The following is a 12,993-nucleotide window of genomic DNA, read 5'->3' as shown; positions in this document are numbered from 1 at the left end:
AAGCCAAGAAAAAGAAAGACCAGTGACGCCTTTCAGACTACATATACTAATTTCATTCATTATTAATAAAATTAATATATTGTAAATAAAAAAAACACATTTTCCCAATCATATGGAGCATGTTATTCACGGATACACTTTCGAATGTAAAAAAAGAAAAGAAAAAAAATAACATTTATAAGTGCAGCTTTAAAATCAACTCTAAAATGTACATTCTTATTTTTATATGAACATTGTATGACTTTCTCAAGGTAAACCTGAGACAGGAAAGAACTGATTTTTGAGATGCAGTCTTGATTAAACCGTTGTGTAGACTGGACAAAGAGTCTGGATGACAAAAAAAAGGACCAAATGAAATGCTGTAAGGAAGAGAAAAGCAGGGGCGTAATTGTTCAGAAATCTATGAGGGAACTTGATAAAGTGGCTAATTAGTATGAGTAGCCTACTGATGTTTGGGGCTTTACCTTGGTGCAGTGGGGTGTCACGAGCAGTTCAGTGTCTGGCGGATATTCTCAAAATGACCATTCTCTCTTACTGCCCATGGCCGACCTGGGCCTTGCATTTTGATTCATAAAATCACAGCACTATGAAGCCAGCACGTCTGTGTTAAAAGCTATAAAAGTCATCACAGCTAGTTTTGTTCACTGCAGCCATACATTCCCCACCACCATATCCTAATCTTGAGCACCCAGAAAGTGTGAAAGTGTGAAAAAGAGGAGATGTGACCCAAGTCCGCAAAACCTACTTCCTTCTACAATTCTGTCTTTGATTCTTAAAACTGATAAGAAACATCCATGTAATATAGAGTACAGCAAAATGCAAACAAGAGTTATGTTATTCGCTATCTTCAGATAAAATCTCTCATATAGACAAAGTCACACATTTCGTACTTTTGTTTCTGTTAGGATAATTAATTATCAAGGAACGGACAGAAACACTGGACTTATCTCAAAACCTGTTTACTTGTAAGTAGGAGTCAAATTCTAGCACTTACAGCAAGGCACAAAATATGACTCTCTATAGCTGCTTTTGTAATAAGAAGTGGAATATACATATAGTCATAATAAAGTCAATGTCTTTCTTTATCTCCGTCAGGGAGCACCTGCTCTTTCCTCAGCATCATACCGTGCTCAGACAAGGACAGTTGATGGCTCCATGATATGTTGTTTAGATTGCAATCAGTATAATATGGTATTCATATGCAAACAGTTGTAATAATAATAAGACAGTAGAAATGTAAATCACAATTTTTTCAACAGTTTCTTTAACTGAATTTCTTCCCTTTCCCTCGCCCAACCAGCTGTCTAAAACATGGCAGTCAGACTTTTAAAAAGATATAGAGATACTGTAGATATGACAAACACCTGTCTTGGCAGTATTTCACTCTCATAAATGCTTTAATAAATTAAAAAATGTATCCTAGTTATTATTTTAACGCAGGACTTAGACAGGGCCCAGAATAGGTTTTCTAAAACCTTCTAAGCCTGAGCATAGCCTGAGGTCGCCACATCTCCCAGGTCTAATTTTCTCACCAGAGGTGATCTGTGCTGTCACGACCCAAAACTCTGGAGTGCGGTGGACTTTTTTTTCAAGTTTCAAATTTTAGGATGTGGGTTTGTTAACTTTTATTTGTTTTTATTTGTACTATATTACATTTACTTATCATTTGTCAGTGCTGTAACATTTTTCTTTTAATTACCTTCATAAGAACTTTCTAAGATCTGTTAAAAAGTATCTTACAATATACCATAGTTCTTTTTCTTTGTAGTCCTAATCTTTCAAAAAACACCCAGCCATACACGTATTGTGAATAATATAAGATCACAATTGGCATGCAAAACCGCGACAACGAACTGCGAACGGCATCTATCAAAGCCTTTCTGTCTTTCCTTCACCCATTTAGGGCATCATCCATAGAAACATGAGCAACACTTAACCAAGTCCCGACTGTCCTGGGAACAGAGATGTAACACTGAGCAAAGTACCTGGATAATGATGAGAAAATGTTACCATGAGAATGTCATGGTTAACGCTGGAGAGGCGGAGGGGCAAAATACTTGACACCAGACTTAAACAAAATGTTTAGGTCTCAGTCCAGTTTCCCAGTTAGACTGATGGCCTCTGTGCTTTGTTCTCATTGTTAGAAGAACTAAAACATTTTGGCACTAAGGATCCGCACACAGCTCTGTTGTTAGTATCCTGGTCTGACACAATGATGTGGGACTGCTAAAATGATGCGCTGAAACATTTACATTTAAAAGTCTGGTCTATATATTTTATATATTTTTTTTTCTTGTGTTGCTACTGAAGAAAATTGGTCACAAATGTTTAAGGCAAAGTTGGGCACGATAGCTTTAAGCTAATGTTACTCAAACAGGAGTAAATAGTGCATTATTGGGAAATATTTTCACATTATTTCACACATTACAGCACTAGCATCTGTATCTGGGATTGATTCAGAATAAAGTACAGTGTCCACATGTGTTATAATGAAGATACTTGTCAACCAGAGCAATAGTGGGGCTCATTTATGTTTTTTTAATGGACATCTATGGCACAGAGGAATAAATAAGGCTACTGTGTACCAGGCTTTGGTTACATGGGAAATACTTGTTGAAAGGATACGTTCATTGTTGGTTTTGATATTTTGGTGGGATTTGTTGGCAGTAGGAATATTAGCCTTATTCTTAACGCAGTAATGTGTTTACTGCCCTGTGATAATATCCCTACCCTCATTTTACCCATCATATTTTAAGCAAATCATCATGCTACCCTGAGAACTCGTATTCAAGCCCCTTTAGTCTTTTAATACATACAGTATCAACCTAAACAGAGCATGGCATTATGCAGTCATTACCTGTCAGATATGGCTATATAAAATGGAAGATAGCCATTCATACACTTCACAGCCCTGAATAAATATACAACACACCCATGTTTCAAGACACAAAGCAATTTTGCTCTATTGATGTAAAGCCCTGGCTGTGTTTTCATCCATATGCAGCTCTGCAACTGAATTGCACAGCCAGAAGTAGCAATATGATTTATTATAGCTGTGATAGTATGACTCCTTCAGCAGCTGCAGAAAGCCGGCATGGATTCTGGCTGCTGCTGCTGCTGAACTGACTAAACTGAGAAAGAGTGTGTGCGAGAGAAACATTGCGAACCGGAAAAAGTGAATGCAGAGATATAGCAAGCTATATTCTAATATACAAGGCTTAGTACACAGTTCAATACTTGCATTATCTTCCTCACCCAAGGTAACCTCCCTGGGGTATTTCTGAAGACTTTCCGATTTATTGCCCTTGAACATCCTCGTAACACTTTTAGGTTTTCTTATTGCTCCTAAGAGGACGTCAACACTGGCCCAAGCCCTTTAGGGTTAACGTACCCTTTCTACAGGGGCAGGTGCAAATGGTAGCTGTATATCAGGATTTCTCCCCTAAACAGCTTGTTAAAATGCATAACATAAAAAATAAAAAATAAAAGTTGAATCCAGTTTAAAAAGGTGAAAAGTAGCATTATACAAATGTGTTTTGCTGTCCTGTTTTTATCTGTAGCTTTTGGTGTTGCTGGCAGAGCACATCCAGTGAACGACAGTAACCTGCAAATTCAAAGAAGAAAATAGTTAACTGACCAATGTGAAGGTGAGGTAACTTGCTGCTTCCTGTAGGTCGGACAAAGGCTTCTCAAAGGAAGCTCGCCCTGGGTTCCCTGCTGCTTTGCATACAGAAGAGGATTCTCACATTTTCATATTGACTATCCTTCACAGTCCAGTCTGGTAAATCCACATGTTGGAGGCCCAGATGATTGTCTTTGTCTCCTGGGCAAGCCAAACCCAGGGGAAGGCTGGCTATTTCCTGAAATGCCATGGAGGGCTTATTGCAGCTGCATGGAGCCAATGACCTGGGACAACAACAGCCATCAGTTATATTATCCTAACAAGCTAACTGTAGCAATTTGCTAACCATGAAGTGCACCGATACTCAGCTGCAATCAGATGGTTACCTGAGATGGGTTGATAGTGTGAGGAAAAATACAGCACAAACACATTTTGCTGTGGATGTTGTTTAACTGTCCTTTGCCCCACAAAATACTTACATCTCATTCATCACATCAATCACCCTGCTTTTGCAAAGCATGCCTGTTCTATCTTAGACTAAGATAAAGCACATTTGTGCACACTAGAGCTCACTCACCACCGACCTACAGTAGGATGCATTTTTCCCACCTCAGATGTATAATACCTGATGCCATTTCTGATCGTGCATTCATGACTGTGAAGGCTCACAAACGCCTTCAAAAGAATCCCGCACACTGTCCTATTTACTTGTAAAAGCCTTTTTTTTTTTTTTTAAATACAATGTTTTGGTCCTCAGACCATCAGGTAAAACCTAAGGTTTAACCTAAATAAAAGTTTATTGTAAGTAAATACGACAGCGTGCGTGAATTTTCTTTGGCCTGATTGTGCGTTCAAAAACCTCTCCAATGCTACCATTTTATACCCAGCAGATTATAGCAAACATTTGACGCCTGCGTGACCATGGATTGATTTAATGAGCTGCTCCTTTTGTGCTGCTGCAATGTTACTCTCAAGGTACAAGCTTTGTAGACAACGTGCAAAACAGCAAATCCAGTTATCTTTAACCCCATACATGTAGTTCTAGATATCCTAACACCTTGATGACAGATAACCCGCATACTGACAGGTGAAGGTAAAGGATAGTTTTTCTGGGACTGCAACTTTTGTCCAACAACATGAAGCACATAACCCAGCAAGCAGATTACTGTCGTAATGCCTGGATCTGGATGACCAATAACGCTGGAACCTTGCCATACATTTTAAGATTTTTAGTGGATTTAATAATAACAACTTTTAATGTATCTTTAATTAAAGTGCTCATATTATGCTTTTTGGCGTTTTCCCTTTCCTTTATTGTGTTATATATATCTTTTTTTGTGCATGTTATAGGTTACAAATTGAAAAAGCCCAAAGTGGGACTTACCATCTCCAACAGAAAACACTGTTCACCAACTGCTCCAAACAGCTCTGTTGTAGTCCAGCCTTTACTTCAGAGACAAACGTGCATCACTTTGTAACACACGCTATGATGCTCGCCTAGGCTAGCTGCTAGCATGGCATGCCCTCATACTCTGACTTCTGACTGGCTAGTAGTCCTTACCTAGCTACTGCGCATGTGTGACTCCCAACAAAGATGGGGTAGAAGTGAGATGCCTCACTCTGTAGCTAAAACAGAGAGCTCAACACACAGAGAGGAGCTGCAGCAATGTGCAGTACAACAAATATATGGTGTTTTCTGAAAATTAAACCATGTAAACTTTTTCTTGTACAACCTCTAAATACAATTATGAACCTGAAAATGAGCAAAATATATGATAATATAATAATAGGAGCACTTTAAATGTTATCTGTGCTGCCCACACAAATTCTGCCACACAACAGCCAGTGCACTACACACAGAGAAAGCCTCACCCAAATGTTAAAACGAGTGGGTCTGATGATCCCAAAATGCAAACTTTGCATTTAATCACTTTGCAGAAGTGGAATATTAATTCAGTTGAATAGGTGCTCCGCCACTCACATGGCTTAGTCAGCGTCTGGCTCTGGTTCTATTTCTATTTCTATTTCTATTTCTATTTCTATTTCTATTTCTATTTCTAATTCTTTGAGCACTTTGGGGGATTTGCTCTTATTACTCCAAATGCTCTCAGTTGCTGCCCAATGAGCTTTAAAGGCAAACAGAGCACTGACCCAAATATAATTGCTATAACAATTGAGTTTTACCTTCTCTAATGAGTAGTCTGACGAGCAATTCGAAGATGACCTCGAGCGCTGCTACAACACCATCTGGGGAGGTTTTCCTCTCTCAACAGAGCTCTCTCCTGACAGATCAGTTTATGGGCAGTTTACAGATTTTGGTAGGTTGAACGATAAACATTGATTTTTTGTTGTTGTAGGAAATAGGATGCTCTGATGACCAATCCATCCACCCTAAACTCCTCTCATTGAGGTTCTGTGGCTCTATAACAACATTCCCCTAAAGGCCGGGGATTCTTGGAAATGAATGTTTATTAGTGTTGTCCGAACATAAAAGTGTTTGTAACTGTTCAGATGTTGTCACCTCTGCACACAGGGCCTGCTGGAAGTGGACGTGTTTTGTAAAGTTATGAAAACTGTTAGCCTTCCTCCCCCCCAATTCAAATGTTGGAGAATTTAGTAGGAGAAGGGCTTTTAGGACCTGTTTGACAATCATACAAGAACTGGATGAAGAATACTGACCCCTTAATTCCACAGTCACTGTCATTTTGTACAGCGCCCTAGAGTACCTTATCAGGTAAACAAAAGACATTTTGATGCCTTTTGTCCAGTGCCTTTGTTATTCTTGTGAGGACAGGGTCCATAGTCGCCTTACAAGAGAGAAATATCACCCTCAACCTGCTAAAATATTGCCCAGTGTCTCCAAAATATTGCCCTGCCTCTGGCAAAATGACCTGCCAACCTGTCGTCCCAACTACTTTTCCTCTTTCCTTCGTTTCTCCTCTTTGAAAAATCACAAATGACAATAATCGTTAATACTTAATATGATGAGTTTTCACTAGACATGAATCAAAGACATGTTGCAGTAATGTTTCCATTATTTTCCCCTTTTTATTCCCATGATTTTTTCTTTCGTCCTCTTCTTTGTCCTCAACCTCACTCGACTACCATAAATGGCCAAAAAAAGACTTATGGAGTCATTAGTAAAGCAAAAAAACGGGGGGCATATGTACTGATCTGAGTCAAAATTGTTCCGAAATCCCTCTCCTCCATGGTTTGGACTAGCATTATTCATCTTGTGTTTATTTTTTGTTTTTTTTTGCAGTTCACAGGTATCCATCAGTTCTCAATGTGTACTTCAGTTTAAGTGACTAACTGACTGACTGCTTTTCTGTTGAATTGCAATCGCATAAGTTAGAGCTGCAGTAGCCTACATGATGTACAGATTAGGAAGACGCTGCAGGATGCACGGACATCGAGCACTGACTTTAATGAGTTTCAGCCTGCACTCTCTAGCAACAAAATAAACGTCATAAAACATCAAAGCCAGAGCAATATGGGGATGAGAGGCTGAGAACCCCGCAGCACACTCTCTGCATGTTAATACATGATTTGACTTAAGGAATTTATAAAAAATATTTTGCACTACACCTCTTATGAACAGGTTCTGCAACAACTTGGATATGTTTGCAAACCAGGGTGTGATTGGCATAGTGGCTGAGAAAGACAAAGAAGAAAGAGAAAGAAGGGTACGTTATAGGCTACATCCTCAACCAACGGGAGTTGCTATTCCCATGCCGAAGAGACAAAGAGGGGGGAAACGGGCGGAGGTGGGTGGGGGAGTCCTAAAGCGCCGAAGAGTGAGGTGAGGCAGAGCTCATTCAGTGGGATCGTTGAGCGGCGCAGCTCCTCGGATTTAACGAACAGAAAAGCCCTCCGTTTGGTGTGAGAAGCGCTCCTGTCCTGGACCGCTGTGCGCCCTGCAGCTCGCTGTGGCTCAACACCTCTGAGGCGGATACGGAAAGATCCTGCGAGGGGACAAGACCAAAAACTTTTTTCATCCTGCTTTTCAACAAAGGTAAGATGCTGTTTTTTTTTTGTTTTTTTTTTACTTTTAGCTTGCAAACAGGATCAAATGCGCGCGCAATGGTGGAGATGACGAGGAGATCGAGGCACGGCTTGTCTTGACCGTGATTTGTAGCTTCATTTGTTTGTTTATCATCACAACAAGTCACGGGTAAATGTAGTAATGAATTGCTTTAATCGAGAAAGTACTGCATGCTTGTAAACCATTTAAGAATACAAGAAAACACCAGAAGATCTCCCTTAAATTAACTTTTGGGTGTCTTCCTTTGCGCAATATTCGTATTTCATAGATTGGCTACTGATTGATTAAGCCGTGGAGGTGGCAACCTGCAGTGAAAAGTCCCGGAGCGCTATAGTGGCTCGCGCTGCACATTGCATTACTTTACATTAGCCTATATTTTGAATAAAAGATCTGCCTTTACTCACATTTTTATTCGGGCTTCACACAGTAGCATACTAACCTCAGACGTGCATGCATCAAATACAAGTGGAAGTGATATGCTGTATAGATGCAAGGCAAATTATCATTATGCCCTGCCAGTTACAGTTACATCACTGGGAATAATTAAAATGTGTATGAGAAATTGATGTCAGCGCTACAATCTCCAGGAAAAACCTGTTTCTTGAATCTCTGGCTCTGGTGTGTGTGTTTGCTCGTGCCCAAAGCAGCATTCTCTTAACTAAACTGAAGAGTTCCACTTGCCAAACGCACAACATCTTCCTGTTGGATGTTTCAAAAGAAGAAAAAGACATGTCGCTTTGAAGTGAATTATCCCGTAGATTATAACTTTAAAAGCTTCATAGAAACAGTTGAGACGTCCACTCCATTTACAACTACCCTGTGCCATTTCTTGGCAACTTCATGAGTGCAATAAATCTCAGTTAGACACCAGATGCGACTAACGTGTTTTGATTATAAATCAGTCAACAAGTTATAACCTGAGTTCACAAAGTTTTTTTTTTAGTCTCGCTCTACAGGTTCACTAATACATAATGTAGATACATTATTTGTAAACTTGCTGGATCTGAGAAAACAAATAAAAAAAATAAACCGTCTGCATTGTGATTTGCAGTGTTCCCTCGAAAATAATTTGTAGCGTATATATGGGCCTCGGGGAAGAGACAGAGGATATTGCATATTTTATTTGCACAATGCTTATGCAGTGGAGTAGTCCATGGCATTCCCTGTGTCCACTGCCGCAGGTTTGTTTTTTCATTATAAGAGAGTTAAACAGCACGAGAAAGAATCCTTACTATCGCCACCCACCTCTTGAGCCAATCGTTGCAGTCCATTCCCTCTTTCATATTAAAACGCGAGCACTCGTTCGCGCACGGGCACACGCACACACGCACGCGCGCGCGCACACACACACACACACACACACACACACACACACACACACACACACACACACACACACACACACACACACACACACACACACACACACACTTTTCCAATTACACCATCAATGTCACCATGGAAACCAACTCTCATGGCACCTTCAGTTGATCGCCTTCAGCATTACTCTTGGCTTGCCACTGGAAAAAAAACGTGTACGTGGATGAGTCTGTCAACTGCATGTTGATGCATGAAAACTGGAGAGGAGGTGGTGCCGTGCTCTCTCTGACTGGAGATCATTGTATGTGTTGGGTTTTTAATGGGCGCGCTATCTTCCGCTGGTGGTCCTGGTCAGAGGAACTGGCGGCATGCCATGTGCATTGTGTGGCAGGGCTGGGATCTGAAGAGGCCTTGGCCTTCAGTGTAATTGCTTGGAGAATCTGTAAAGGAAAGTGTCCATGCAGCTAACGCGTTTTGTCCTTTTCCCAGAGGCTGCTCTCTAAACTACTGTACTGTGGCATTTGCTGCCTTACATGAATGAGCACAACAGAAGCTCATACATGCTGAAAGGCAGGATGAGTCATTTAATGTCCTGAGTCTGTAGGGGCGGTATTTTAATCATTTTTATTTATTTATTTATTTTTTTTTTTTTTACAAATGAAGGTATGTGTTTATCATGTGACATGGTTACATGCTGTGAATGCAGCCAGAGCAACCAGAATGTACATCCACATCCATAGGAGTCTGTTTGGGTCCATTATGCACATATTTTGCATTAGTTCACAAAGAAGAACATCATTAGTGTAAGGGAATTTATGCAGAGACTTTTATCCGGGAGTGCTCTTTTAATCCTTTTTACCTGCATGTTCCGGCAAAATAATAGAAACAAATGATTTCCTGGGTGTTTATGTCTGGCTGTATGCTGTTCTAGGAAACATTCTGTTTAATATTCTTCTGTTGTTTTATGTTATTAGCGACATTTAAATAGACTGCATTAGTCAAAGTAAATGCAACATTAGATGAATTCTCTCTGGATTACTTGAAATTCCTTTTTTTAGATATAATAAGATTTAACATCCAAGTCTCTCGTTAATGAGACACCTCTGAATCTAAATGAATTGTGTGATGTCATTTTGTACCTGTGTTTGTTATAGTAACAAGTTTATTACAACCTGTGTTAGTTTTTTTTTCTTTCTAAAATTTAATGATCAAAAGACCATCATTGGAAGTGTCAACCCTTCTGAGCATAAATGCATCCAAGTAATCATGCATGCATGCATACATGCACAAGACAGCATACAGAGGCAATCCCACGCCCAGACACAACCCCGCAGCGTCGCTGATCTCCCACTGGAAGTGAAACGAGTTAAAAATCATATTTCTTGGAATCTGTTATGTTAGCCATCTGTGAAGACGTTACTTTAATTAGGGTAGACATCGCTCGCCCGGGGTACTCAGGGCAGAGAAGATTTTTTGCATGAACATGTGTTTGTTAGTTGTGTTTAATTTGAGCTGTTCTACTGTGAGGTACACACATGCGTACAGTTAGTGGGAGGTTAGTTGTGGAGAAATGCGAGCCAGGTTTAAATAACAGAGAAAGGAAAAGGAAGTAACAGCACACCGGGCAAAAAAAAAAAATCAATGTGCTACCTGATAGCTTCTTCACTGACTGGTCTTTACTGTGGAAGTTAAGTTTTACCAATCGATCTCAACAGTTTTATGGATTGATTAAAGTAGTCGGCCGTGCTTGAGAAATAATGAGAGGACAATCCATTGGATGGATTTGTCAGTAATACTCATAGATGTTTGGGAATGGTAGACCAAATGAGCCGTCAGCAGTAAGCAGGCGTGAACTGATGAAAAGAAAATTACGTTGACACTGTAGAGCAAACTGAAAGATTAATTAAATTCCTATAGGATGTTAACATGCAGTGGGTAGAATGTGATAATATGGTCTTGTTTTCATAGCGAGAATTAGCTATAATTTTACATAACGCCTGACAACTTACAGAGCAAGCAGGCAGCAGATAGTGCTGGCCTATTTTCCTTGCTGCCTTCATATTTTGTACACTGCTCCATAATGTTCTTCAGTTCAGTTTAGCGCCTAAGAAAAGCAATGAAACCTGAGAACAATGTGGAAACGCTGAAGTTTCTGCCAGACAAACTGAGATTTTACACTGCCAGAAGTGTTAGATAGAGTGGGAGAGTGGCTTTAAAACGTGGGAGGGACAGAAAGAGAAACAAGATGGGGAGGATAGACAGTAAAATATTAAACTCTCTCTTTGGTTGAAAAGAGAACAGCCAAAGAATGGAGTGACCGAGTGGTGTAAAAGGTGGGGTTGTTTCTCCCATGCGAGGACACATAGGACGTAAAAAGGGCCGCGCAGGCAGCCTGAAGATGGAGCATATGTTACCTGTCTGTGGCTGGCCAAGTGAAACCTCTTCTCTCGCTGCTGCCTGCTGAAGCTGCAGAGAAGGGAAGGGTGAGAAAGATAGAGAGTGAGGAAAGGGAGGCGGGGAACATGCTGGGAAAAGTGGAGGAATGAAAGAAAAAGGAAGAGAAAAGGACAGTACAACTGGGGTGAAAAAGAGAGGGAGGAGAGGCAACAGGTGAAACAGACACCGATATTCAGACAGCCACGGAGATGTGTATGTGTGTGGCTGTGGGTCTCCCTTCATGGAGCTTCTCTGTGGTCTTGTTGGCAGTCTGTGGCATCGAGTGCTTGAGTAATCCTCCTGGGAACACGCTGAAGCTGCCAAAGTACCATCCAGCTCCTCTTTTCACTCGTTACCACCCTCATGCTCGTCTATCTCTGTCTCTCTTTTTCTCACTTTCTCAATACTCCTTTTATCTCTTCCCTTAGCTGTTTCTTTTATTTCAGTGTTTCCTAATTGCCTTAATATCATCCAATTTCATTTGTTTCTGCACTTGATTTTCCCTCGTACTCCTTTGCTTTTCAGGCCTTGAATTGCGATTTATCTCCTCCTCATCGCTTTACTCCTGGTGTGAATCTTCCTAATATGTGGGATTCATGCTCTTTTTCTTTTTTAAGTCTTGCCTATAGAATCAGTGTTTTGGTTCTCAGAGAGCAGAACAGAGTGAGGCCTTTCCCATGGGTTGACCAAACAAAGAGCCCGGTTCCCTTCACTTCTGTATGACTGCACAGGAACAGAAACACAGGCATTCACTAGCGAGTCTGCTGCTGGGCGGCAAAACGATAGATCTCCGCTGGCCATGGTCAAGGCATTTCTTCAGTTTCGCTATGAGACTGCAGTGTTCATTAAACTGCCCATATTGTCGGTGTTGATGTGTAAGGGATGGGACATCACCTCCAAAAGTGGAACTGTGGGTCTTTGTCACTTAGCAAAAATATGGTGAATACAGATGGAGATTTAGTTGGGTTGAGTTGACTTTGTTACCACAAGACATGTTTTCAGGAACTTGCCTTGGTGAGCTGGTAGTGCAGGACAGACATGGCAAGGTTCCCCTTGCATATTAAAAAAAACCAATCATTTATAAAACACATTCAAATAGACAAAATAGTATGAATTTCAAAGATAGGATGAAAAGAAAATATTTCTTAAAGTACCAACAGTTTACAATTCAACAGCCAAATATGTTATGTATATACAAATACAAAAAAATATCTTGTATAAGAAAATAAAGACAAGAAAAAAAGTAAATTATAAATTATACTACTACTCTGTGATTTATCACGTCAAGATGTTTTAATATAATTAGATGTTATTTACTTTCTAGAACTTTCTAGTACTTTGTGTAAAAGTGAAGTAAATTATTATGAGGTACAAAATGCTGAGTAGCCAGTACAAACACCATGTGGGAATTTTTAGTTTGGTCTCATCTGGTACACACAAAAGTCATGGTCAGAGCCCCCACGTGTGCGAATTGCTTACAGATTCCACAAGTCGAGCAAATTTGGACTTACTTAAACTGGTTAATAGCACATTGATCTGCTCCAATGGTTTCCGATATTTCAATCTTCAT

At 40.2% G+C, this 12,993-nt stretch overlaps 1 protein-coding gene across 1 annotated transcript in view; it reads left to right on the top strand.

Moving 5' to 3' along the window:
* Positions 1-7,408: 7,408 nt before the first annotated feature.
* The window catches only part of slc1a2b (solute carrier family 1 member 2b), a 31,717-nt gene continuing 26,132 nt past the window's right edge, over positions 7,409-12,993 (top strand). Inside the window, exon 1 of the mRNA XM_039808844.1 lies at positions 7,409-7,637. The gene's annotated coding sequence lies outside the window, so the exon portion shown is untranslated. The remainder of the gene's footprint in view (positions 7,638-12,993) is intronic.

This window comes from Perca fluviatilis, chromosome 8 (genome assembly GCF_010015445.1).
Source record: "Perca fluviatilis chromosome 8, GENO_Pfluv_1.0, whole genome shotgun sequence".
NCBI lineage: Eukaryota > Metazoa > Chordata > Actinopteri > Perciformes > Percidae > Perca > Perca fluviatilis.
Note: the sequence above shows the minus strand (reverse complement) of the source record. Positions and strands in the feature narration are given on the sequence as shown.